Source organism: Amblyomma maculatum, chromosome 1 (assembly GCF_055883805.1).
Source record: "Amblyomma maculatum isolate TAMU_Amacu chromosome 1, ASM5588380v1, whole genome shotgun sequence".
NCBI classification, from domain to species: Eukaryota; Metazoa; Arthropoda; class Arachnida; order Ixodida; family Ixodidae; genus Amblyomma; species Amblyomma maculatum.
The window spans coordinates 165,374,926-165,400,568 of record NC_139344.1 but is presented as its reverse complement, the minus strand read 5'-3'; the positions used below and the strand labels follow the sequence as shown (position 1 = coordinate 165,400,568).

The 25,643-nt window shown below is 50.1% G+C and overlaps 1 protein-coding gene and 1 pseudogene across 3 annotated transcripts in view; both read left to right on the top strand.

Moving 5' to 3' along the window:
* Positions 1–601: 601 nt before the first annotated feature.
* Positions 602–25,643, top strand: part of Baldspot (elongation of very long chain fatty acids protein baldspot) — a 171,936-nt gene continuing 146,894 nt past the window's right edge. For all 3 annotated transcript variants that reach the window (XM_084589510.1, XM_084589509.1, XM_084589507.1), the window contains exon 1: positions 602–920. The gene's annotated coding sequence lies outside the window, so the exon portion shown is untranslated. The remainder of the gene's footprint in view (positions 921–25,643) is intronic.
* LOC146204808 (uncharacterized) lies at positions 15,823–19,516 on the top strand (annotated as a pseudogene).

Here is a 25,643-nt window from a genome sequence, read left to right as displayed (position 1 = left end):
GAAGCATATAAAGAGCTTACAAGGTACAGTTGGCAGCGAGGTGTGTGTCTCGGGACAACAGTACTCGGGAAATTTCTGTTAACTTCACTGCGTTCTTTGGTTGGCTTCTCGCCCCGTAATTCTTCTGACATTTCGAGTCCTTGCCTGAAAAACGAGAAAGGTTCCGAGCTTGAATCGGAAAATTAAAGACAATTAATGAATGCACTGACACATCAAGTGCAACGCTTGTATTTTATTAATTATTACTTGTTAGACATGCTGGAGCTCAAAATCAAGTGGCTGCTGATATGAGCGAAACCAGTTTCCATTTTATGGGAGAGGTTGAGGGACCACTTTCCCAATATATTTTGTAACCGCGTTGACTGGTGACTTGAGCTATGCCGATAAAAAGCGAACATGGTAGCGTTAAGCTCCATCTGTAGATGCGCACTCGTTTTGAGAGGCATTTCGCGAGAGATCGTAAGAGCGATATTCGCCTTTCCAGACGCGGCAGCCCTCAGCGGCAATTGTCTGCTTTCGCGCGCTGGGCCGGCAGCGGCGGCAGCAGCGGCAGCGCGTCCTAGGTCACGTGACCACAAATCAGCCGGAAGTGACGTCCCTGCGCCGGCGGCAGCTTCCCATGGCGCGACTGGGGGCCGGAGAGAGGCGCGGCAGCAACCAACCGTGCGGCTCCTGAGCGTGGTCCGACATCTCAGTGAAACGTTTGGTTGGTCCGTTCACTGGAAGCTCTCGTTCGAGCCGTTCGGCAGACCGACGTGACCACAGGCAAGGCACTGCTCGAGCTACCCTCAAGTTTGCGCGGCTGCCGAAAGCATCCGCGAGGGCCGCCGGACAAGCCGCACCACGGTCGCCGGCCCACACGGGGTGGATATTTGTTCCGCCCGCGCGGCGACTAGAAGCTTTTCTTCTGTACTCCTGAGGTATGTCCAATTCGCATGTACTCCCCATGATTTTTGTCTCTTACTGCAGAGATCGCAAGCTGCTACGCTAGAAACAGCACGCTACTTCCATTGATCGTCGACGAAAGCGACCGCATGCCGGCTTGTCAAAGAGGGAACGGCGCTTGTGCTCCGTCTTGAACTCCCTTTCATTGAATGAAAGCACGTTCTGGTGGGGCTGAAAAGAGCTCGGTCTAGCCTTTTACGGGCCGATACATACATCACGGGGAGGTTACCGAACGAGTTTTCCACTTTCGCAAACGGACGCCGGCAGTCCGCTCCTAGCCGCCTGCATGCATGTCTGTCAGGAAGCGATCATTTGTATTTTCGGCGCTCTGGTCGTCCTTTTAGAGGGTGGCGTCCTCTCTCCGACGGCACAGAGAGGGAGAGCAGAGTCGCGCCTCCCCGATGGCGGGAGGGGGAAGAGAGCGGCGCGCGGCTCGGCAGCAGACGAATTTCGCTTTTGCAACTGCTCGACCCGGCGTGACCACTGCCCGTTAGTGCGGCACGATAGCTTCACTTCGGGGATCGTCACGTTCTTCAAACGAAAAGCAGAGGTGTAAAATTGGCCTGTCGCTCACGCTGGGCCCACATTTCTTCTAGCTGGTGCTGCGGACGTGCTTTTCCTCGGCGCCATGGGCCGCGTGAAAACGTTATGACAAGGCTCGTTGGCTTTTCTGCGGGGCAGTTCAGCTCGATAGAGAAGCCCAAAGTCATTCTTTCGTGCTATTATTATTCTCGCAAATACAGCCTGGAACACTGCAGCTTACAGCGTAGGTTGTTTGTTTGCAGTACTTGGTTGTGGCGGTGGCATATGTCGCGAGAAGTTAGTCGAGCGCTTCCGATGATGTACAGAGCGAGCGAGGAACGTTGGAGCTTTTCCGTCTATCAGTTGTGTCCTGCTCCACCGCACGGTATCTCATCGCCATGTCACCTAACTAGCCCAAACCTCTACCTTAGCGACTTTCAAGTTGTTGCCGCGGTTTCCGCTATTATCGCTCCGTGAACGTTGGACGTGAAATTAGTGTCAAACGTTTCGATGTGTTTCGATTCACAGCATTTATCTGAAGCAAGTGGTATAAAAAAACAGTGTAATCTGCTGTCGCTCATAAGCGCCGTAAATCATGTGCCACGGTGTGTCCATCGCAAATTGGAAAGCTTTTCTGCTTAATTTTTCTTTCTTCTGTCGTGTTCTCGTGCTGTCAAAGCCGCGAAACCGTTCGTCACTGGGGACAGGAACGTTCATCGTTATGCCGTGCAGGCTTTCGCCGACAATTTCTGTAATGTAGGGCGTCCTTGAAATGCTTTCCGGCGTATGGCGATCGATGTGTGCCGATACGGCGGGGAGAGCAGCGAACTGCGCGCTCTAATCGCTTGTTTCATGGGCAGTTCATAACGGGCGTGCTTGCCTCAGATATTTGCCGCCTACGCCATGCGGCGTTGATGCAAGCCGCTTCGCTGGTGCACAACGAGCTTGCTTTCGCGCCTTGTTTATGATTACCGCGAGTATAATATAGCATTCGAGAGAGCAAGGGCCGTGTTTGCAGCTGTTTTTCCATCAGTCATACGTTCGTCAGCGTTCACGAGGGGTGACGAGCTGTGGTCTTTAGGCCCTCGTCCTTGTAGGCATCAGGCACAACCCCCCCCCCCCCACACACACACACAAATCCATTTCTATTGTATATTTATAGAAATGAACTTGTAGATGTGTCGCGAAAAAGAGAAAGCAGCTCAGAAGTGCAATTTGTTTTTCTTTCTGACTGTTGCTGCCTTGCGCTTCGTTTACAAAGCTTGGTATTTGTCCAACGTTTTAGGAGAATTCCCCAAGGTGGAGTAGATTTGAAATAAGGGAGTAATGTTGTTCATCAGCATCCGCCCGAGCGCAGCCGTACACGCTATACAAAGGAAAGCTCCACAGCTTTCTTAGGAACTTGTAGTTAAAGAAAAAATATTCCTGGTTTGAAATAGCCAGTCTGGGTATGCACACGTTGATATATGATGGGGACGCTTGTGCGCTTTCTCACGGAGAAGCATTGTTTCTTTACTTTTGGCATGGAAGGCTTTTTCGCACGACTTGAAATGGAATACCGTGCTCCGTTTTTACTTCTGTTGGCATCTATACGTCTTTTCAGTGCGGAATGGATGAATATGCCGTGCCATGACCTGACATCACTCGCATCTTCAGCGTGAGAACTAAACCAGTTCGCTGGACCAAAACATGTGCCACCTTCCAACTCTGTGTCGCTGTAGGATTCTGTTAATGCATAAGCATTGTATGGCTGTGTACGCGGGTTTTGCATGGGCGTGGCCTTGTCGGAGCTGTAGAAGCGGAACTAATTGGTATATCGGAAAAAGAATCGTATACCATCGGATAGAGCGTCAAGGAAAGGTGTGCAAGTGACAAAATGGTTGAGGGTTAATTACATAATTAATTATAGCCAATTGAGCATGTAATTGGCAGCCAAGATGGCCGCCAGCCAACTTCGGGTCTCAACTTCCGGTCACGTGTCTCAGTGGAACGCCCCTTGTTCCTTTGAACGCATCAAAGTTCACCGGCGTTTTATAATTGATTCACAGGAAAGGGAATGCGCAGTATCTGCCACTCGCGGAATCCCTGTGGCACATCTCGCACAACACAGCAACGCTCAGGCTTCCGCATTTCTCTAGTGCAGACTCCGCAGTGACCTCGGAATATGTTTGGAAGCTGACAAAGGCTTCTGTACGAGACATTGCACGAATTAACAAGTTCTCGAATAAAGAAGCGCTTTTGTTGGGACCGAAAAATAGTAGGGTTAAAGTTAAGAAATGGGAAGTGTGCAGAGTGGGTCAGATAAATAACTCAAGTTACTGAAATTCTAGTGGAAATCAAGAAGAAGAAAGGGGCATGGGCAGGACATGTAGCGCGAAAAGAGCATAACCAATGGTTGCTTAGGGTAACAAACTGGATTCCAAGGGAAGGAAAGCGTAGCAGGGGGCGGCAGAGAGTTAGGTGGGCGGATGAGGTTAAGAAGTTCGCGGGGGTCAAGTGGATGCAGCCAGCACATGACCGGGTTAATTGAAGGAGTATGGGAGAGGCCTTCGCCCTGCATTGGGTATAGTCAAGCTGATATGATGATGATGATGATGATGATTGTTGGGAAACCAGACGGAAGGAGGAGAGGGTAGCGGGGGCGATACTTTTAAGCTTCGTGTCAGGTTGATGGATCAGGGATTGTTAGAACGTTCGGCCACCTAGCCGGAGTATCAAGGATCGAACCCTGCTCAGCGGCTCAGCGGGCGCGTGTCGATAAAGACGAAATGAAAAAAAAAAAAAAAAAAAAACTGCGTGCTGTACGATGGATGTGCACATGGAAGACCCCCAATGGGTCTGCATTAATTCGGATCCCTATTCTATGGAGTCCCTCGTTATTGTACACATGCCTCTACCACGCTTAATTTCATGCGTTCAAGATATCAAAGATGGATATCCGATGTGTCATGGTCATGGAGGGAATTCAAGGCAGGCTCGTATCAAGGGAACAGCAGTACCATAAAAGGGGCGAACCGAATGGGATGTTCTTTTCGAGTATACGTTCGATCATGCCGTTTGTTGAGGCAGCGGCAACTTTTTTTCGGTGCTTTTTGTTGGCTTTGGGCAACAGTATCATAGTTCACTGTAGCCGACAGCTTACTCTTCGTGGTTTAATGTCGCACGCGTCATTTGCCGTATTTTTCGTCGGCTAGCTTTTCTTTCTCTTCTTCAACGCTCTGGTTTCTCCTCTTTGACATCTTTAGCAAAGAGGAAAAAACCAGTTGGTGGTGGTGAAAACGTTTATTAATCAGTTTGGGAGCCAGCGCTAGCAGCACAAAGCAATAGGAGGGGTTCATCAACCCCCCCTAATTCTGTGGGGACGGCTCTCCGCCAAAAACCAAAGTTGGAGAAGACAAAGAAAATGACAGTTTCTAGCTCCGATGTGCCGTTGGCGCGCCTCACAACTGTCCTCGTTTTTCTGTTCTGAGCTCGTTTAAGCGGTGCCGCTGATTTTTCACTTAATGCGGCATCAATTTAGAGGAGAACAACAGCAACAATATGCCGATAGAAACCGTCGATTCGTTATTTGACTTGAGAGCTACAGGGCCTCAAGGCAAAGCTTGCCCTGAAGCTTTCATCGTTCGCTTGGCGGCGTCAAGTGAACGTGGCGGATTTGTCACACGAAATGAGCGCTTGCATAGCTCTGAGAAGAAGGATAAATACTTTGTGCTTTGCTTTTCAGTTGGAAATTGTTTTGCAGCAAAAGAGCCATATTTCAAACCAAGCTTTCACAGGGTCTCCCCTATAGTCTGGCAAAGTATCTGCGTGCCACAGGTCTCCGGGTGATAGAGTTAATGAGCCGCGCACCGCTGGTCGAAGCCCTCCCAGGAATCGAGCATTCGGAGTCTCTGTTCCAGGACTGGCGCACCTTAGCAACAAAGCTACGAGCTCCCGAACTACAGTTTGACCATGCACCAGGGCGCACTGGACGAAGTTGCTGCTTTTGACGGAACGAGCAGCGCCCGCCCAAGAAGGCCGAAAATGATGGGATATATACGCAGCACAAAATGCCATGCTCATTGCGTGTGGTGTGCTTGGTCAGTAAACACACACGACGAGGGCGCCCTGGGGATGCCCGTTGTATAGATTCAAAGCATCGATGCAAAGTTTTACCTCTGATATAGTGATGGGCTGTGCATTTCCTTCCATTTCAGCGATAAATTGTGAGCCCTTGAGGCGTGGAGCTGTCGATGTGTTGGAACAATAGTCTGCTGAAGGCTGCTCAGCAGTCGATGCCAGGGCGGAAGCATGGCTGCCAGCTTCCGACTTCACCTTCCTGTAGCCTTGGTGGATCGCGCGAACGTGTATGAACTACTGGAAAGCTCTTTTCTCTCCCTCTTTTTTTTTTTTCTTCACGCATTTCTTCGTTTTGTTGGCGTTCCTCTTCCTCACAGGAATGAGAGACAATTTTTTATTGTTTTTTTTTTGTTTTGTTTTCGAGCGCAGTAATAAACTCTAGTCTCAAAAGATGTTGAGGAAAGGTTTCGTCGCGACCATAGGTATTCTCAGTGAATGCAGTAGGAGCAATAAACATTGCTTTTCACAATGCTCCTCAAAAGGATCTGCGGTCGCGTTCTCCGACTATAGTTAATAATAAAAGGGCAGCCGTCCGCTCTTCATATAAGCTAAACGAAAATCTCGGGATGACTGATAGCACTTTACACCTAATAATGGCTACCGTTTCGCTTTAGGCGTTTATAGTTTCATCCTGCCTTGAGGCCATGGTTTGAAAAATGCGTACAAACTGCAAATTTGCTGTCAGCCTCTTCTTTTTGTAGGCGATTTGCATTCGAGTTTTTTAGCGCTGCTCAAGTTCAGATCGTGGTCACGAAGCAGGACTCGTTGCATGTGTTCGTTTGTTCACTTCGCTATTTATACGTGGAAGGAGAGCAGCAGCTTGTTCTTTTGTGTGGACGCGCTGTTTATTTTTGTGCGGAATTTTTTTTTTTTTGACTGAGGTCTTTTGCGTTTGAAAGTAAATTTGCTAAAATGCTACCAAAACACATCACTCCTAGCGGCGTCCCTGGGACTTTCGGCATGGAATCGCCTCATTCCAAGTGGAACGTCCCATGGGCAAAGCTTTGTCGGGATTTTGGGTGTAATGCGTCTATACTACATTCGCTACGGAGTCGTGAAAGAAAATTGTGATACGACATCCTCAAACTGACGGTAGCGCTTCACCTTGAGTGGAAATCAGTGGTACCGCTTAAACGAGCCCGGGGCATAAAAACGATTACAGTTGTGGGACGCATGCAGGCAACGGCTCTTACTTCGGTGTATGGCGCTATTAACAACAGGAAACTAAAGGGGCATGGTCAGATAGCGGTAATGGTGCAATGTTTAGGGAAATCCCCCAAGGTGGCGTAGAGTATGCAATAAAAGAGTACTTATTCATTAGCATTTTTGTTACTAATTCTGCTCCACCTTGAGGGATTCCCCTAATCATCGAACCAACACCTAATTTCTACTCAAGTTGATGATTACTTCGCTCCCGTAGTGCCATCGAATTGCTGGGACTCCTGTTAGCTAGGATGGTGAGCGACTACCCCGACAGATGGGGGTTCCAGGGCTAAACCCCGGAACAGTACGAATTTTTCATCTTAATTCTGGGAAAGGCTTTCCACCGTAGCCGTTTGGCTGCGTTCGGGGATAAGGAGTATACACTCTTTTATTAGACAGAGCTGTAGCTTAAGGTTTCAAAAAATAAATTTTGCGTGCTTTACATATTGTTATTTCAAGTGAGTGAGTTATATGTGCTGCAATGGGGGGTTAATTGTGCGCTTTCAACTCGGACACATTTTCGGGTGGGAGGTTAAGCGGTACAAAACAGGATCACGAGGGAGACGCATCACTTTGTCCCGTAAGTCTCCCTTGTGATCATCTTCCGTCGGGTTCAGGTTGTTACTGAAAAATTAAAGCAGCAGTTTGCAAGCTGTCTGTTGTCCAAGAGATCTGTCTAGCCGTTTAAGGGCTTGCGTGTTTATTGACTTATGCAAAAAAAAAAAAAAAAAAAAAAAAACGTTGAGGGGCACCGAAAAGCACCCTACACTGCATTAAAAAGCCCTCCCTTCAGTGGTTCATTTGCTTATTTGGGTGTTCGGCACACTTCTCAAACCTGCTTTCTGTGTTGCCGCCATAAGCTGTCTTCTCCCCTTCTCCCCGATCTTGCTGGAGGATTTATTTCTTGATCGTTTGTTTACGAGTAAGGGCTGCATGCGCCTCATACTAAAGTTTTCTGCCAAAATGCCGCGCTGAAACGATGGATCAGCACGCTCGGTATCTTGTGTGTATAGATAGTTTCCATGTCGCTCACAGCTACGACCGCTGCGTTTCCACCGTAAGCCCGCAATAAGCTGTGACGTATCTGTAATGCTTGGCCTTAATGTGGCGACATCTAGTGGGCCGCACGATCAGGAACGTCTGCGTTCGCTTCGCTGCAAACTGGTAACATTTCTGTTACATCCGATCGAGGCGCTGTGTCCAGTGGTTAATTAGGAACGTCCAGCCGGGGCCTCGTACAGTACAGGAAAATATATTGGAACATTTTGAAAGAAAGGCTGCTGTGTTAAGAGAAAATGATAGCGGCAGCTTACTTAGTGCGAGATAACGCAGTCGACTCCATTTATAACGAACCTGACGGCCGCGGAATATTTTCGTTGTCCGAAGTTCGCAAGAAGTGAACTTTTAATATTACGGTCAGAAAGTGACGTTTATTTCTTTAAAAAATGGCACGCACCTGCTCCTTCAAATCTGACACTATCTCGACGCTTTCAATGTTCCTCAGCGTGGTCATGAGCTCGTCGCCGAGACTACTGCTGTTACCCTTCTTTAATGCGCTATAACTAACCGCGGTTGAAGCGTATACACGACAGTTGGTGGCAAGTAAAGTGCTCGTTTACTTCACGCACAATGGCTCCCCATCGAAGTACGGCTCTGCAGTGTCGGTGTCCGCGCGAATGAAGTTACCCCGCGTGACATCCGACCAGCTGTCCATCAACGACGCGTTACCCCAAATCCACAAGTGTCTGATCACGCCGATTTTCGACGGCGTCATGCGTTGATCCCGGGCCGACGCAGCGGTGAAGATACCACTGGGCACACGCGCAAAGAACGCGTCAGCTGTACCGTGTAGTTTGTGCACATCGTCTGAACGTGGGCGCTGCACTGAACTTGGAGAGCCCGCCAGACAAGCGACGCATGCCACGTGAACGTCGGGGCCATCTAGACATTCGAAGCAGTTCACACTTCTGAAACCGCTGTCATAAGCTGATTGATCTCTGTCGTGTGCAGAAGTTTCGCTTTCGACGCTGTCATCAAATTATAATCATCAGAACGTTAACACGCTCAACATATATATGCATGTTGAGCATGCAAGTATATGTGTATTTACAACGACAGTGGGCAAACTGATTTTAGTGGTTAGTTACACTTCATGAAAAGTAACTGAACAATTATAGATAAGTGATCTATTCCTTTGGAGTTATTTTTCATCCATCTTGTTTTCAGCGTAGTACACGAGCTGCGGCTTGCTTGATCTTGAAGTGCATAAGTTGGTAAATTTCCCTGCATTTGTCTTTTGAAGTTTTCTTCGGCGTTTTTTATTAATTTTTTTTTTCCCCCACGTTTCCTTGCTAACACACACCAGTGGCGACTCTGGAGGGTATCTTGATGCATGCGCCGGAGGCAAGAGGGCTTGCGCGCCACCTCAAAAGTCGCGCAAAGCGGCGCGCTTCGCTGTTGTTCTCGCTGTGCAGGGGACAAAACCGGAGCTCACAAAGCACGGTATTCTGTTGTGCCGGCGTGGTGAAATGCGAAACGCATTGCGGGGATTGTTAAAAAATGCAGGCCGCCCAGACTGGCCGTGTGGACACTCAAGCTCGCGACGGACATCGCTATAACGCGAAGGGGAGTCCGTATTACACTAGCGTTTGCCACCAAAGTCAGGTTCTAAAAGTAGTACCCGTGGCTACAACTTTTGTATAGAAAAAAAAAAAAAAGAAAGTCAGAGATTACTTTAATAGATTGCTGAAAAAAAAAAAAAAGATAATCGGATTGGCCAGGAATGTTATACGTTTCGAAAAGTAACCAACGCATTAAAAATTCGAAGGAAATGTAATTTATTGCATGCAATCAGTTACTTGTTACGCGTTCCTAACAAGGCTGGCAATGCAGGCAGTGATTGACTCGAATGCTCATGACTACATAAAAAAAAAAAAAAAGAAAAAACAATCTTCGTTCAACCAGGATTAAAACGAAAAAACAATCCTGGTTCATTCAGGATTAGTTGTTTTTGCTTTTGAAAGCAGTCCTGCTTGCGATAGACAGCTGAGGAGGCAAACTAATGTAGCCATGAATATTAGGAAAGAAGAACATATTTAATAATGTGCACTTATTGGAGTGGTTGGTTTGCCATTACCCAGGACATATCGGAATGGGTCCAGTAGAGAAACATCATTCTCAACAGTATACGTGTGGTGTTCAAAAAATGTGCAGAATCATTTTGAAAAGTTGAAAGTTTGCGTGTGCCGGAGTTACTGCTAACAATTGCACTAAATGCGCTAAAGGATGTGGTGAAAGCGTACACCCACTGCGGTGATTGCGTCCCGCTGAGGCAAGCCGGGTGTGCGTGCCTCGTTCTCGGTCGAGTGATGAATTAGCGCCAGACGAGGCGTCTCGCTGGCGTCGGAATTCGCCCTTCAGTGCGACGGCCGCGCGATGAACGGCTGACGAGGGGCTGAAAACGTTGGCAAGCTGTGGGCCTCGAGAGATGATGAATATGCCTTTGGGTAGTGTGCTGGGTTTAGTTATTGATTTTAAATTGAATAGGAAGATTGAATCGGCAACGGGGCACTGAAGGGGGTGGTTTTTCCACGTTAGTGTGCCGATTTGGTCAAGACGGATCTCATTAAATTCTAAAGAGGTATATTAGGAGTTACTGAAGTGTCGATAAGAATTGTGTAGTGTGCAGCATCGAGGCAGACGGGAAACACTGAGGCGGTGAGGAGGAGGAAGATGAGGAGGAAAGGCAGGGAGGATAACCCCTAAAAGCAACCGATTTGCTACCCTGCACTGGGGGAAAGGGTTGAGTGGATATAAAAGTTGTGAAAGAGGGATGGTTGAAGTTAGTACAGTCACATCACAGACATGTCACATCACATCATGTCACAGTCATATCACGTAACATAACAGCAAACTCATAGTCTTTCGGTTGGTTGGTTGGTTTGTGGGGTTTAACGTCCCAAAGCAACTCAGGCTATGACATACGCCGTAGTGGAGGGCTCCGGAAATTTCGACCACCTGGGGTTCTTTAACGTGCACTGAAATCGCACAGCACACGGGCGCCTTGCTTTTCGCCTCCATCGAAAAGCGGCCGCCGAGGCCGGGATTCGATCCCGCGTCCTTGGGAACAGTAGTCGAGCGCCGTAACCACTGCGCCACCCCGGCGGGGTTCATAGTCTTTCGATTAGCCCTGTGCTTCTCATTAGGTCCCTGGCCACGGCGATCGTCTGCGGTGAAGGCCTCCCAGGCACTGCTCCGCTTTATGAGAAGCACAGGGCTAATCAAAAGACTATGATTAGCCCTGTGCTTCTCATAAAGCGGAGCAGTGCCTGGGAGGCCTTCACCGCAGACGATCGCCGTGGCCAGGGACATAAAATCTTATTTTCAGTAAATGTGCGTCCATCTAGATGAACCAGCGTACGGCACCGACACAGACACTGTATATGGGGCACTCACAAAGAATGTGGCCTATAGACTCGTCGCACCCACAGTTTGTACATGCAGGGTTGTTTGCCATGCCACGCTCCGGCTTTCACCTGGCCTACCCCGACGCGAAGAAACTTTGCTGCGCCGCCTGTGGGTTGGTGTAGCATTCACAAACTCGTATTCTTTTATGAGAGGCGGTGAGGAGAGGTACAACGTAAGTATCTTGTTTGATATGTTGGTAGCGGAGACTCTTTTGTTAAATGTGGATCTCATTCTAAAGCCCGAAGACGAGTGAATATAGAGCTCTACGAAACTTTTAACCTGTTCGTAACTCTGGTCATGCTTGTGCGTAGTTACGCGACGCGCTCCCTTTGCTGCATCAGATAGGCCCTGCATTCGAAGCGTGTCCCAGGGGCAGGTTTGCGGGCTGGTTCTATGCCATGGCGGCATGATATTACCGCCAAAACTCCGCGTAGCCTCGGAAAGGCTCCGCCACGCACATCGTTGCTACCATCGCTTTTGTTGGCGCGACCGTTAGCGGCGTTCGTTACCTCTCCAAAGTCGTGCTGGCGAGCAGGCTAAGGTGGCTGTCCCCGTTCGCGTCCGCCCACGTCTCACCGTCGGCCATCTTCGGTCGTTACGGTGCGTCTGACCCTGTTGGGAGCAGTGGCCGCTCAGTGCCTGTCAGGGCAGCACTCTTCCTTGCGGTGCGGCTGCCCCGTCAACGTCTCCAGCAACGTCTTCGTTGGTATGCAGCCACTGCATCGCTGCCGCTGTTGTGCTTCTTGTGCCCCCGCCCTCTGCGCTTTTGTCTCGGCAGGTTAACCCTTCTGCTTCCTGGCGAGGTGACGGAAATGAATGCGTTTTTTATATTAGACTGCACTAGCCGCGAAAACCATGACGCCGAAACTGTAGCAAGCGGAGCAAGGTCCCGAGAAAGAGCGCCATTTATCAAGGGCTACATGGATGACGGCTGTGCACTTGTGCGCCGCACTGTGTGTGTGTGTGTGTGTGTGTGTGTGTGTGTGTGTGTGTGTGTGTGTGTGTGTGTGTGTGTGTGTGTGTGTGTGTGTGTGTGTGTGTGTGTGTGTGTGTGTGTGTGTGTGTGTGTGTGTGTGTGTGTGTGTGTGTGTGTGTGTGTGTGTGTGTGTGTGTGTGTGTGTGTGTGTGTGTGTGTGTGTGTGTGTGTGTGTGTGTGCGTGCGTGCGTGCGCGTGTGCGTGTGTGTGTGTCCGTCCAAGCACGTGCACACGTGCGTTAGCAGGGAATAGGGCGATCCTGCAATGTTATTTTGTTTCTGCGACAGCTCACTTTCTCTCGTTTGCGATGCCTCCATTCATAACAGAAAAAGAAAAGTCTATTTTGAGCGCCCACCTGTCTGCTGCTCCACTATGCATGCCACTTGCGTGAAGTATACAAGCTTGCATAGTCGGGAGAGAAGCTGGCAACGGAACAATGCGCGTTTCTTTTGTGACTTCCGTGCGCGAATGGAAGCGGCGGAAAGTGCGCCGCCGTTTTCGCCTTCTCTGACAAACTCTGCGCAGCTGCTTGCGCGGCGATGCGGGAGACGGCAGCGCTTCCCGCACCTGTCTTGAATGCGGTCAACAGCTCGGGTCGCGAATCCACAATTTTCAAGCAAGTTTACCGGGAACACTGCAAATTCAGGCAGAGAGTATAATCGCACGTGGCAGAGAAATAAGCACCACTACAGCTAGCCATGGCTGTGGCCACCGACAAAGCCAGACACTTTTTGTCGTAGGCGCTTTGTTCTATAAGCCGGTAAATAGCCGCAGTCCCCGAGCGTAATTGCTTGCTTTTCTTTATTTTGCAGCAGCCGACTGCGTATTTTGAGAGTCCTATAATGTAGTTTGCGTTACACCGAGGTTGTTGATATCCCTCCCCCCCCCCCCCCCCCCCCCTTTTTTTTTTCCAATGCAAATAAACCGTGGAAGGTAGCGTTAGGATTTTCCTTATTCTTTTGTATCGTCTGGGATCTTTACCACTTTAGATGCAGTTTCCGGCCTTCGGTTAGAAAGTGAGCGCGAACAAGGTCGCTCACTTATCGATGAAGTTTTTGTGCTTTCGCTCTACAGTTGGCAAGCAACGACTACAGCAGCTTGGCCAGACTGGGATGTAGATCAGTGATCGCCGAGGGCGTACGAAGTCGCTTGTAATTGGTGCTAACTGCTTCGAATTTTGCGACTCCAACCTCGCCGTATGTACTCCGTTGCTGGCTATTTCACCATATCATTAGCTCCAGAGGTAACGGACTACAATCGGAGTTCGATATAATGGATGGGAAGACTGTTGCCAACGCGGAACAAAAAGGAAAGGGGAAAAAAAAAAAGACAGATTATGCGCTCTGAATGAGGAACATAGCAAAGGATGTGGTTGAGAGAGTTGGTGCGTAAATGAAATCCAAATGTTCGCTTTCCTTCCCTTTATGTGCTGACTCGACGTGCTTACTAAAAAAACGCGTGTGAGGTCGGATTTACGTGAAACGTGCGTCTTGGCGCTGACTCTTCAAGGATGGTGAAGACGGCGAGCTTGTTTCCGAAGCATGCAGCTTCACGACATCGGGTCGTGCTGTATGTTTGTTTGTTTAACAAAACTTTTTGTTGGGCCAGTTGGTTCATACTGCTCATCCGAGATATTTATGCGCGCGACTGAGACACACAAGGGACAAGCAGAACGGGACAAGCGCTTTCCTTTCCGTTCTGCTTGTCCTTTGTGAGTCTCTGTCGCGCGCATAAATATCCCGAAGGAGCAGTTTGTGTGTGTGTGTGGGGGGGGGGGGGGGGAGGAGTTGTCCAAAGCGTGGGGCGCGAAGACAATGGATACCTTACTTGAGTTGCTTACAGAGTTTGTCAATGTTGTCGACAAATCCTTATGTCTCGTATTGTTCATTCAGTAACCACGCTCCACACAAGACAAGGAGCACATAGCAGAGGGAGCACGCTAGCCCCTCCCTAACCACTGTAGCAAAAGAGCGCCTGGGCGGCAAAATGCAGCAAAATGTCGCGAGTGTCCGCTCACGCTGCTTTCTCTCTTGGTCGAATATTAAGGGGAATCCCGCAAGGTAGAGTAGATTTGTAATAAGAAAGTAATTACTCATTGACATCCACCCAAGCGAAGCCATACGGCTACAAAGGAAAGCTATACAACTTTCTCAGAAACTTCGTAGTTAATAGAAAAAATCGTCGGGATCCGGGGATCGAACCCGGGATCACCGCCTTTCCGGAGCAGTCACTCTACCAACTGAGCCAACTTCGTTAGCTCAGACCGTCCTGCGGTGAGCTCAGTTTGTAGAGCGACTGGCCCGGAAAGGCGGTGGTCTCAGGTTCGATCCCTGGACCAAGACGAATTTTACTGCAACTACAAAGTTTCTGAGAAAGTTGTATAGCTTTCCTTTGTAGTCGTATGGCTGCACTTGGGTAGATGTCAGTGAGTAATTACTCCCTTATTGCTCTCTCTCTTACCACGCCTAGCGTCGCTTATTCCATTCTGTGAATGCTGGTGACGGGCGCGGTATTTGTCTAGTACGTGCGTTTTTGTTATCTCCCGGCAGCTCTGACTCCAGCATACATTGACATTTGCTGCGCGCAGTCAGTCATCAGTGCGGCTAACGATGGAATAATAATCGAGGCCACAATGAAGCAAACCCTTCTGACTTAGGGAGGGCGAGAGCAAATTCGTGGCGAACGCAGTTCCCGTAAAAAACAAAGTGCGAGATCTCAGACAGCGCTGTAAAGGTCCGAAAGATTTCTTGCGTGCGTTTTGTACCGTCTTTTGGGCGCGCCGGCTGGACACATACTCCATATTTGCCCTCGACCGCAATTCAGTCAATTATCAGCCTTTCTGTGACCTAGCGTTGACAGGTGCAGACTCCGCGCCAGTGCTTTGTTTTCGTCTGTTGCTGCACGCAGTTGTAAAGTTGACGATATCCAATGTGCACTAATCTGCGTACGAGTGCTGCGCTATTGTCGGATGCTTGGACAGAGGACCAGTCATTATAGTCTACGAAAGGGTAGACAAATATTGTTGGCCAGCAAAAAAGGCACTAGAGTAAACTTAGATCAAGAAATATTGTTCATTTTGACCTGAGCAAGAGACAAAGTTATTACGTTAAGCGTATAAAATATCCTGGTCATGGAGTACCGGGGCGCGCTCGTCCACTTGGTTCGACACCTGTCAGGTAACCCCGGAGGGAAGAGAGGAAGGCAGCTTGAAGGGCCACTCTGCACTGTTTTTGGTGAATTTCACCCCCTTGGTTCCTTTAGCCGAAATTGTTCTGGAGTTGAAGCGCCCTGCGCTAATTTGTAATTGCATAAATGTTGTTTGTAATAAATTGATTAAACGTCGACCGTAGAGAATGCGAGTCAGTTGATCATTTCGCACATGAAGCCCTCGGTATACTTGCGGCTTTTTCTCGGGCTTATGTGTCTTGAATGTTAACTTACCGAAGCCGGACATGCAGCTTGGTTGAACTTCGTTGTGATTGCTGTAGCAAAGAATACACACACTACTGTAAGCATGCCACAGTCAAACGCCTTTTACATGCGCCGCTTCTATCCCACGTACTGCTCAAGCATAAGAACGAGTATGTGGGATGCCCACGGCTGCACGCACCGACCGCCAGCATTGCAACGCGCCGGTGGAGGCCGAGAGATGTGGGAAGCCCGACTCTGAGGAACGGTAGCTTTGCGTAAATTCTCTTTAAGTTCCCTTTAAACATGTCGCGTATAGAACAAATTACATCTTATGTTGCTGGATATGCTTGTTCCTTTTGGGATACTAGCCGCCATGTATTATAAGATGCCGCCTTTGAATAACTGTACCAGTTAAATGTTCTCACATATATTAAACAGTTGACGCAGAGTTGTTCTTGGCTGCAAATCTAACAATTTACTTTGACGCGTAGAGTGTGTGCTGAGGGAAAAACAAAAACCAATAATAAATGTCATGTATATAGCGTTCAATGAGTTTACAATACCAGCATATGGCATTGGACAACAGCTTCATTGTTTGAGTTCTTAAGAAGGGCGGTACAAAAACTTTTGGCGCCATTTCACAGTTGGTTTGAGTTTAGAGTTCGTTTACAATTCGTTTTTCATTGACTGTAATCCACGTTTTCTAGGCGCAGTAGCTAACGGGATTTATTTTTTTACACGTTACCAACGTTCGTTGTCTTTTGCGATGTTGTACCTTGTGCTAATCCCCGACCCCTAACGCCGTTTGACTATGGGAGTGGAACGAGGAAGTAAACGAGACGTAAACAAGCCACGCTCTCCTTCGGGCCCCTGATCTACTGCTCGGCATATGAGAGATGGAGCGAAATGTACCGGGAGGCAAATCTAATCGCTACGGGCCTTGAAACAGAAGCACTGAGGTGAGATCGGGCGAGATTTGAGCGCGCGCTACGCGTACCCGTATCCCTCCAATCGCTCTCGGCCCTGTTCGGCTGTCGTCATTGGTCCGATCTGCGACCCTGCATTCAGGGCTGCCGCCGCGAAGGATTGTTGTTTGCTGGGAGACAAGCATCGCATGCCGGGTGACGAACACGAGTCGTAATCACGCGATTTTTCGGCGTTCGGAGGTCCCGGCTGATGGGCGGCTTCGTCCTGCACCGCAGACGGAGGGAGGGCAGCGGCGAGGCGAGTGCGCGGAAGGTGCCTCGCGGCCAGATAATCCCGCGCACGCTCAGGCCGGAAAAGCAGTTTGCCTTCGACGCTTCCCAGAGGGCCACTGTAATATTTCAAAATTCTCTGCGCGCTCAGTCTTAACGGTCCATGCATAATGTGGTGCTGCGTGGCATCCTGTAGTTTGCGGCGCTGCACGTTCGCCTCTTCCTTCTGTGTTCACTGTCCTCGAGTCTGCTGCCGGCTCCTGGCGTGGCTGACACCGATTAGCGAAGGAGTGACGCCACCTCAGGACCTGTCGCAGGCACTTGTCATTCAGGGCGAAGTGGCTTATTCTAGACAAACGAAGGTCGCCTTGCCCTTTTCTCTGCGTGTATGCAGCGCGCTGCGTTCCGTTTTCACTACGCGCTCGCGGTCGGCGCTATATCGACGCCCCGTGTGTGTGTGTGTGACCGCGTTGCCGCTACCGCTTCCCGTTCGTCAGTGGGCGCGGCCTTTGTAACTTCAGCAGCGTCTCACTGTACTCGCCTCTGATAGCTACGAATGCGTGCCACACGAGGGGAAATTTGCGTGCTTGTAAATCGATCGAGGCGTTGTTTGCTATGTTTGGGAATCGGTGTAAGCTGCTGGCAAGACTATTGAAACCATGTGGCACCCTGTCCTGCTTCAGAGGAGCGAGATGACACCCCCCGCCCCCGATTTTTTTTTTTTTTCGCTTTTGGCGTGTCGGCTGTACGTATGGTAATGATGTAAAATTGTAAGTCACTTTAAGCGCCGCATGAGGATTGCTGATGTGACAGTGTGCGTCCTGTCTTTGTATTCCAACGCAAGGAACGCAGGAGCACAGCGGAAGAGATCGCTCCTCGGTAATCAGATTACTCGCAGGCGTGAGAGTGAGCCACACTTAATGTTTCCTGCCGAATAAGGTTTGACAGCCTACAAATTTTCCAGCGAACGAGTCTGAGGAGAGAAGTTAGTGTGCTGTAGGCCGCTGCAAACGATAAAGTTCACAAGTCGCTGTCGCATCATTCGCTAATTGTAACTTCACTACAGCTAGCAGTGCCGTCTGGTGGTGTAAGAGTCATGGGTGGGACTAACTAACCTCCTGCATTTCTAGACTATAAGCCTCCAATTTTTTATGTAGAACTCCAACCTGCTCGAACCTCCTTTTTTACCCATATGGTCGCGCTTGGAAGGACGTTAATGATGAATAATTACTCCATTATTATAAAATTCGGAGATAATTTGAATTTATACAGACGGCTCAATGGGCAGGATCTGCGAGCACATTGTATTCCCGTTTTCTATATTGCCAGCTGGTGTTCTCAGGTGGCGCTTAAAAGAAAAGGACGTTGAAGTTGGTTCGCGCGCTGTCGGCGGAACGCTGCTTGTTGACAAAGCCTCGCCTGCCTTTTTTCGTGAAATGTAGACCTGCTTTCCGTGATATATTTTGGTGTCGGCGCTTAGTATCGATCCCAGTATATGTCCCGCACGCCCAGGATTCAACTCCTCTGCCAGTCGACACTCCTGTGCACCGTGCTAGCCGGAGGAATCAAGGCCTGCCCTTTGAGCACGGGCCGCTGGAGTGCAGCACCGCAGCCGCGCCTCAACCTGCCATGCAAGCTCCAGGTTACTACACCTTGCAGAACCCACGACTGCCTCAGCCCTTCCACGGCTGTCAGACCGAAGACGTCGAAGACTGGCTCGTCCAGTTTGAACGGGCCGCCTCATTTAATCAGTAGGACGCCGCCGCCATGCTTAGAAACGTCTTCAGCCTGGAAGATGGCGCTCGTACTTGGTACGAGAACCGAGAGGACGTCCTAACATCATGGCACGAGTTCTGCTGACGCATCCTTGAGATCTATACCAGCGCGGATCGGCGATAACGCTCAGAAAGGGCTTTACAGTCTCACATGCAGATGCCGAACGAGACTAAACCGCGCACGTGGAGGACATGACCCGGCTCTTCCGACGATCTGACCCTGCCATGCCCTAAGACAAAAAGGTGCGCCACCTCATGCGCGGCGTTAAAGAACAATTGTTCGCTGGTCTCGTGTGCAATCCACCGAGCACGGTTGCCGGGTTTCTTGCGGAAGCTGTCACAATGGAACGGATGCTCCAGCAGAGGTCTACCACCTACGACAGGCCGGTATTCGCCGCTTCGGTTGCGGAGCCGCTTTCGGCCTTCGGGGCCACGCAGAATCTACGCTACATCATCCGCTCAGTTTTACGCGAAGAGCTCCAGACGCTTTTCGGTGCTCCCCAGCAATGGTCGGCTCTATAGCTAGCATTGTCCGCGAAGAGCTTTAAGCATTTAGGCCTTCGGTACTGTCTGCTGATCCGCCACCTGCACGGAGTACCATCGTCCAATTTATGCAGATAGGTTGCGACCCCCTGCGCCTGCTTCGACGCCATTGCAGCTGCCCGATCGAGGCTCACTGTATTCCGCATAAACTGAGCCGTACATCGACAACCGACGACCACCCCAGTGGAAGGCGGACCTGTGGCGAGCTCCAAATCGCCAGCACCTATGCTTCCATTGCGGGGAACCAGGTCATCTGTATCGCCAGTGCCCCTATCGACACCTGGGACTGCACGGATTTCCCATCGACATGCTTCGCCCTCCATTAGGCCAACGACCTCGCGAGATTGAGGACTGCTTAGCCCAGCAGCGCATGGCGCCAACTTCTCAGCGGCAGTCACGCTCTCCGTTCCCACGCCGACCATCGCCGCAGCCCAGATCCTCCTGGATGGCGTAGCGACGGTCGCCAAGTCCCCGTCGGGAAAACTAAAGACAGCAGGCAACACCCGGGGGCGAGGCCGCTTGCAATCGACGTGATGAAGACCCCCCGACAACGAGACCTATGAGCGACCACGATTTTACAGCATCGACGACGGTTCCGACGCTTGAAGATCGATTCTTGCTAGACATACCCGTGGTTCTCGATGGCTATTAGGTTAGCGCATTGGTGGACACTGGCGCTGATTTTCCGATTTTAAACGGGAAGCTAGCGGCGCTTCTTAAAAACGTAATGACTCCATGGTCTGGCACGCAGATTCGCACCGCTGGTCGACATGTCGTAACTCCGAGTGGCCTGTGCACGGCAAGAGTTGAAATGCGCAGCTCCGCGTTCGTTGTCAGCTGCCTCGTTATACCTGACTGCTCCCGGGACTGTATCCTTGGCGTTGATTTTCTCCGGGAGTACGGAGCTATTATAGACTCCCGGAAGCGTACAGTTACATTTTCGACCGAGAAAGCTGCTGATACTGACACCGAGAATCGCCAACGCTGCGCCGCCCTTCGAATTTCCTCCGAGAGCGTTTCGATTCCGCCACGCGCCAGTGTTTTTGTGACTGTTGACTGTTACTCGCGACGAACTGCGTGACGGGCTCGCGGTCGCGAAAGGCAACCAGTCTCTTTTGCTCACCCACGGCATCTGTACAGCGCGCATCCTCATTCACCTCCACGACGGCCGGTCTGAGCTCCTGGCTACTAACTTCACCAACGAACCCCGGAATCTTTTTCGTGCTACCGCCATCGCATTCGCCGACTCCTTAGCGGATGTTTCTGAATGTTTTACATTTGGGGCTATTAGCACTGTGCACCCACCCTTTGACCGGCTTGACATTAGTCCGGATCTCTCGGAAACACAGAAGCGTGACAAACGTGCCCACCTACTAGAGTACAGCGCTTGTTTCGCGTCCTCATCGAAAGTATTGCAAACGCCTCTTGTGAAGCACCGAATTATTACTCCCGACGACGCCCGCCCTATCTGCCAGCAGCCGTACCGTATCTCAACGACGGAACGGGAAGCGATTCAGACACTGGTTCAGGAATGCTTTGTGATGGCATCATACAACCGTCCAACAGCCCGTGGTCGTCCCCTGTCGTGCTGGTAAAGAAAAAGGATGGGACCCTTCGCTTCTGTATTGATTATCGAAAGTTGAACGACATCACTAAAAAAGACGTTTACCCGTTGCCCCGTAACGACGATTTGCTTGACAGGCTTCGTCGCGCCCAGTACTTCTCCTCAATTGACTTGAAGAGTGGGTACTGGCAGATTGAGGTCGATGAGCGGGACCGCGAAAAAACAACTTTCGCCACCCCAGATGAACTGTACGAGATTAAAGTGCTGCCTTTCGGCCTAGGTTCAGCGCCGGCTACTTTTCAGCGCATGATGGACACGGTTCTCGCCGGCCTCAAATGGCAAATTTGTTTAGTTTATCTCGACGACGTTGTCTTGTTCTCTGAAACCTTTGGCGAACACCTTGAACACCGGCGCGCAGTATTAGATGCCCTCCGGTCAGCTGGCCCGACGCTCAAGCCCGAGAAGTGCCACATTGGCTACAAAGAGTTGAAGTTTCTCTGTCATCTTGTGAGCGCCGCGGGCGTTAGGCCAGACTCCGACAAAACTGCTGCTGCTGCCAATTTTCCCGTTCCTGCCACGAAGAGGAGTTTGAAACGCTTCCTGGGTCTGTGTACGTATACTACCGCCGCTTCATCGCCTATTTTTCCAAGCCGCACCCCTGACCCGCCCGTCACGCAGGATGATACACAGTTCGTGTGGGCCTCCGACCTACAGGAGGCTTTTGCGGAGCTGGGCAGACGACTGCAAACTACCCCTATTCTTGCGCACTTTGATGAAGACGCTGCCACCGAAGTCCATACCGACGCCAGCATAATCGGCCTGGGCGTTGCACTCGTTTAACTCCGAGCTGACGTGGAAAGGGTCATTGCGTATGCCAGCCGCATGCTCTCCCGCGCTGAAACAAACTGTTCCACTACGTAAAAGTAATGCCTCGCGGTTGTATGGGCAACCATGGAATTTAGGCCTTACCTCATGGCCACCCGTTTAAAGTAGTTGCCGATCACCATTCTTTGTGCTGGCTGGCCAATCTCCGTGACCCATCGGGGTGCCTAGCACGTTGGAGCCTTGGCCTTCAAGAATTTGGTTACACCATTGTGTACAAATCTGGTAAGAAGCACGAATATGCTGACGCGCTCTCGCGGGCATCCGTGGGATTAGTTGATAACGTCACGGATGATGACACAGGTTTTCTTGGACTAGTGAACGCCTTAGACATAATGACCCGACAGCGAGCTGACCCAGACCTTCGACCTGTCATTGACCACCTGGAGGGTCGCGCTGCTGACGTCCCTCGCCAGTTTGGTAGGAACCTCTCTGCATTCTGTCTCCGGAATGGCGTTCCATTCAAGAAAAATTCCAGCACTCTTGACCGAGCGCACCTCCTCGTCCTGTCGACCGACCTTCGCGCCGATATCCTTTTTGCTTGCCACGATGAGCCCACCTCCGGCCACTTGGGCTTTGCACGCACACTCGCTCGAGTTGAAGCCTATTATTGGCCTAAACTTTCTGACGCTGTCCATCGCTACGTCAAAGGCTGCCGCGAGTGTCAACGACGAAAGGCGCCGCCTCTCAAGCCCGCGGGTTTGCTCCAACCTATTACGCCGCCTCAGACGCCGTTTGACCAAGTTGGCATCGACCTTCTGAGCCCGTTTCCGCTGTCATCAGCCAGTAACAAATGGATTACAGTCGCGACCGACTATCTCACACGGTATGCAGAAACCAAGACGGTGCAGCGTGGCACATCAATTGAGATCACTCAGTTCTTTATGCAGCAAATCGTGTTGCGTCATGGCATACCGCTAGTCGTCACCTACAGAGGCACCGCGTTTACGGCACACTAATGCACGACGTGTTTGAGCTCTCATACGGGCCACCGCAAAACCACTGCCTATCACCCGCAGACGAATGGCCTCACGGAGAGACTCAACAAAACCATCGCCGACACGATCGCAATGTACGTAGACTCGCAGCACAAAACCTGGGATGAAATTCTCCCCTACATCACATATGCCTACAACACGGCCATTCAAGAGATGACGCCCTTTACACCATTTCGCCTGGTCTACGGACGTGACATTCAGACGATATTGGATGCCATGCTTCCGTGCTGCACTGATGATCATCCACTCACGCCAGACGCTGAACAGTTTGCTCAGCGCGCCGAGGAAGCACGTCAACTTGCCCGCATTCACATTCAGCAACAGCAGGGCACGGGTGAACACCGCTATAACCTCCGTCATAGACACGTCACATACCATCCTGGAGAGAAAGTTTGGGTGTTGACCCCGGTGCGCCGGCCTGGCTTGTGTGACAAACTGATCTCACGTTACTTTGGACCTTACGAAGTTTTGCGCAGTGTCGCGGAAGTGACATACGAAGTCCTTCCAGCTGGCACTGTGCAGCCCTCGCGTCGACAACCACGCTCCGAGATCGTGCACGTTGTCCGCATGAAGCCGTATTTCACGCGGTAATTTGCAATGTGCGCTTGTACCGGCCATTGCTCGTGCTCTGCCTCAGCTTTTCTTTTTTTAGGAAGGAGAGTAATGCCACCTGGTGTTCTCAGGTGGCGCCTGAAAGAAAAAGACGTTGAAGTGGGTTCGCGCACTGTCGGCGGAACGCTATTTATTGACAGAGCCTCGCGTGCCTTTTTCGTGAAGTGTAGACCTGCTTTTCGTGACAGTATATAGTCTCCCGTATTCTGCCTTTCCGCGCATTCGCGAGAGCGCGTTGTGCAACCACATCTGTATTTTACTTTTGAACAGATTTCACGCGCGAATATCTATTGTATGTTCAATTTTACAACCGATTCACGTGGAATGCGCCATATACGCAAAGAAGATGATAGCGAGAAAAAAGAAATTGCAAACTGAAGCTACAATTACTACGCCTGCTGGGTGGTATAAACCTGCGTTTTCTTGGGTGTGCACGTGTCTCAAAAGTAAAAAGGAAACAATACAATGAACTGGTGTGTAGCTGCTTATCTCGCTGACTTATCTGTTCGTTATCTATTCACGTGAGCTGATCCTGCACAGTGCAGACTTCAGAGCTGTTATGGTCGCTCTCCAATCTTGTTTATGTCGCCTGTTCTCTCATTTTTATATCGTAGAATTTCCCCCTTGGGTGCGCGGAACCCTGTCCGGCCGATCAGTAGAGATGGCTGCACTAAGCGCTTTATAGCTTCGCCGTATTGTGCGGCGAGAGCAGCGTGGAACGAAGGCGTATATATAGCATGAGAGATATGCGTCGGCCTTCGGCGGCGCGCTTGCAGTGACGTCGCCATAACACGTTTTCAATAAGTGGTCGCTGGGCACCGCCATAGTGCTCGCTGGACTGCATTTTGCGCTTGTCTCTAGCACGATGGAAGCCGCAGTGGAACTGATTTTTCTGTGCAGAATGCAGTCCAGTGAACACTATGGCGGCGCCCAGTGACCACTTATTGTAAAGGTGTTAGAACAGTCCGAAAACGAAGCTGCCTGTGTCGGCCGCTCGCGCTCGAAGCATGGGTTTTAGTGGTCGCTCGTTCATTGGATGGGAACTCCACAGAATGTCTATTCTTGGCGAAAATTCGATAATTGGGCTGTTTGCTTTGGAGTCGACATATTTTCGCTCTTCTCGGGAACCAAATTTATGAGATGATTACGTCAAGTGCATGAAGCACTCCGTGATCGTGGACTGGAAGAGGCCGGGGGAGGAGCGGCCAAGCCCCGGATATCTCCAAAATCGGAAACTACTGCAACCAGGCTTTACAGCCTAGCCTGAGCGGTCTCCTCCAGACTAGGCTGGATGTTTGGCCATAATGGTCATATTTAACACTTAGCGTTCTGGTTCCGGCTGCAACAAAAACTTGAAACAGAAAAAACGTTTATAGATGCAATCCATCCGACCTCTATTTAATATGGGTCGGCGCAACCAACGATGTCAGCCGTATATATATATATATATATATATATATATATATATATATATATATATATATATATATATATAATGTATATGAAGGAAAGAAGCAAACAGTCGGCGAGGCCAAGGAAAGCGTTGGGGACGTTACTTTATGTCTTTTTTTTTGTTAATGTTTACTTGGATAATCACAGAAATTAGTAATGCAATCTATTTAGGGGAAAGATAATTAGACACAAAGTAGAAGAAAAAACAACGTGCCGATGGTGGGATCCCAACCCACGACCTCCGAATAACGCGTCCGGTGCTCTTCCAACTGAGCTACATCGGCCGCTGCCCCCTCTACTACTTTCTTGGGTATTTATGTTGTCTGTATACGAACCTTGAGAGTGTTCACCAGCGCCACCCTCAGCCATAGCGGCGGACGTGGGACGTCCTTCGTTACCGCCAGCGTCACGTAGAACGTGATCAAGAGCGAGGGCGAAAGCTGTGCTAGAACCCTCTTACGCTACCTATGGCTTCAAGACTGCCAGAACCGAGACCCCCGTAAGCTACAAGCAGATCAATCAAGGGGAAATGAGGGTGCTCGTTATAATACATGAAGGAAAGAAGCAAACAGTCGGCGAGGCCAAGGAAAGCGTTGGGGACGTTACTTTATGTCTTTTTTTTTTGTTAATGTTTACTTGGATAATCACAGAAATTAGTAATGCAATCTATTTAGGGGAAAGATAATTAGACACAAAGTAGAAGAAAAAACAACGTGCCGATGGTGGGATCCGAACCCACGACCTCCGAATAACGCGTCCGGTGCTCTTCCAACTGAGCTACATCGGCCGCTGCCCCCCCCCCTGCTACTTTCTTGGGTATTTATGTTGTCTGTATACGAACCTTGAGAGTGTTCACCAGCGCCACCCTCAGCCATAGCGGCGGACGTGGGACGTCCTTCGTTACCGCCAGCGTCACGTAGAACGTGATCAAGAGCGAGGGCGAAAGCTGTGCTAGAACCCTCTTACGCTACCTATGGC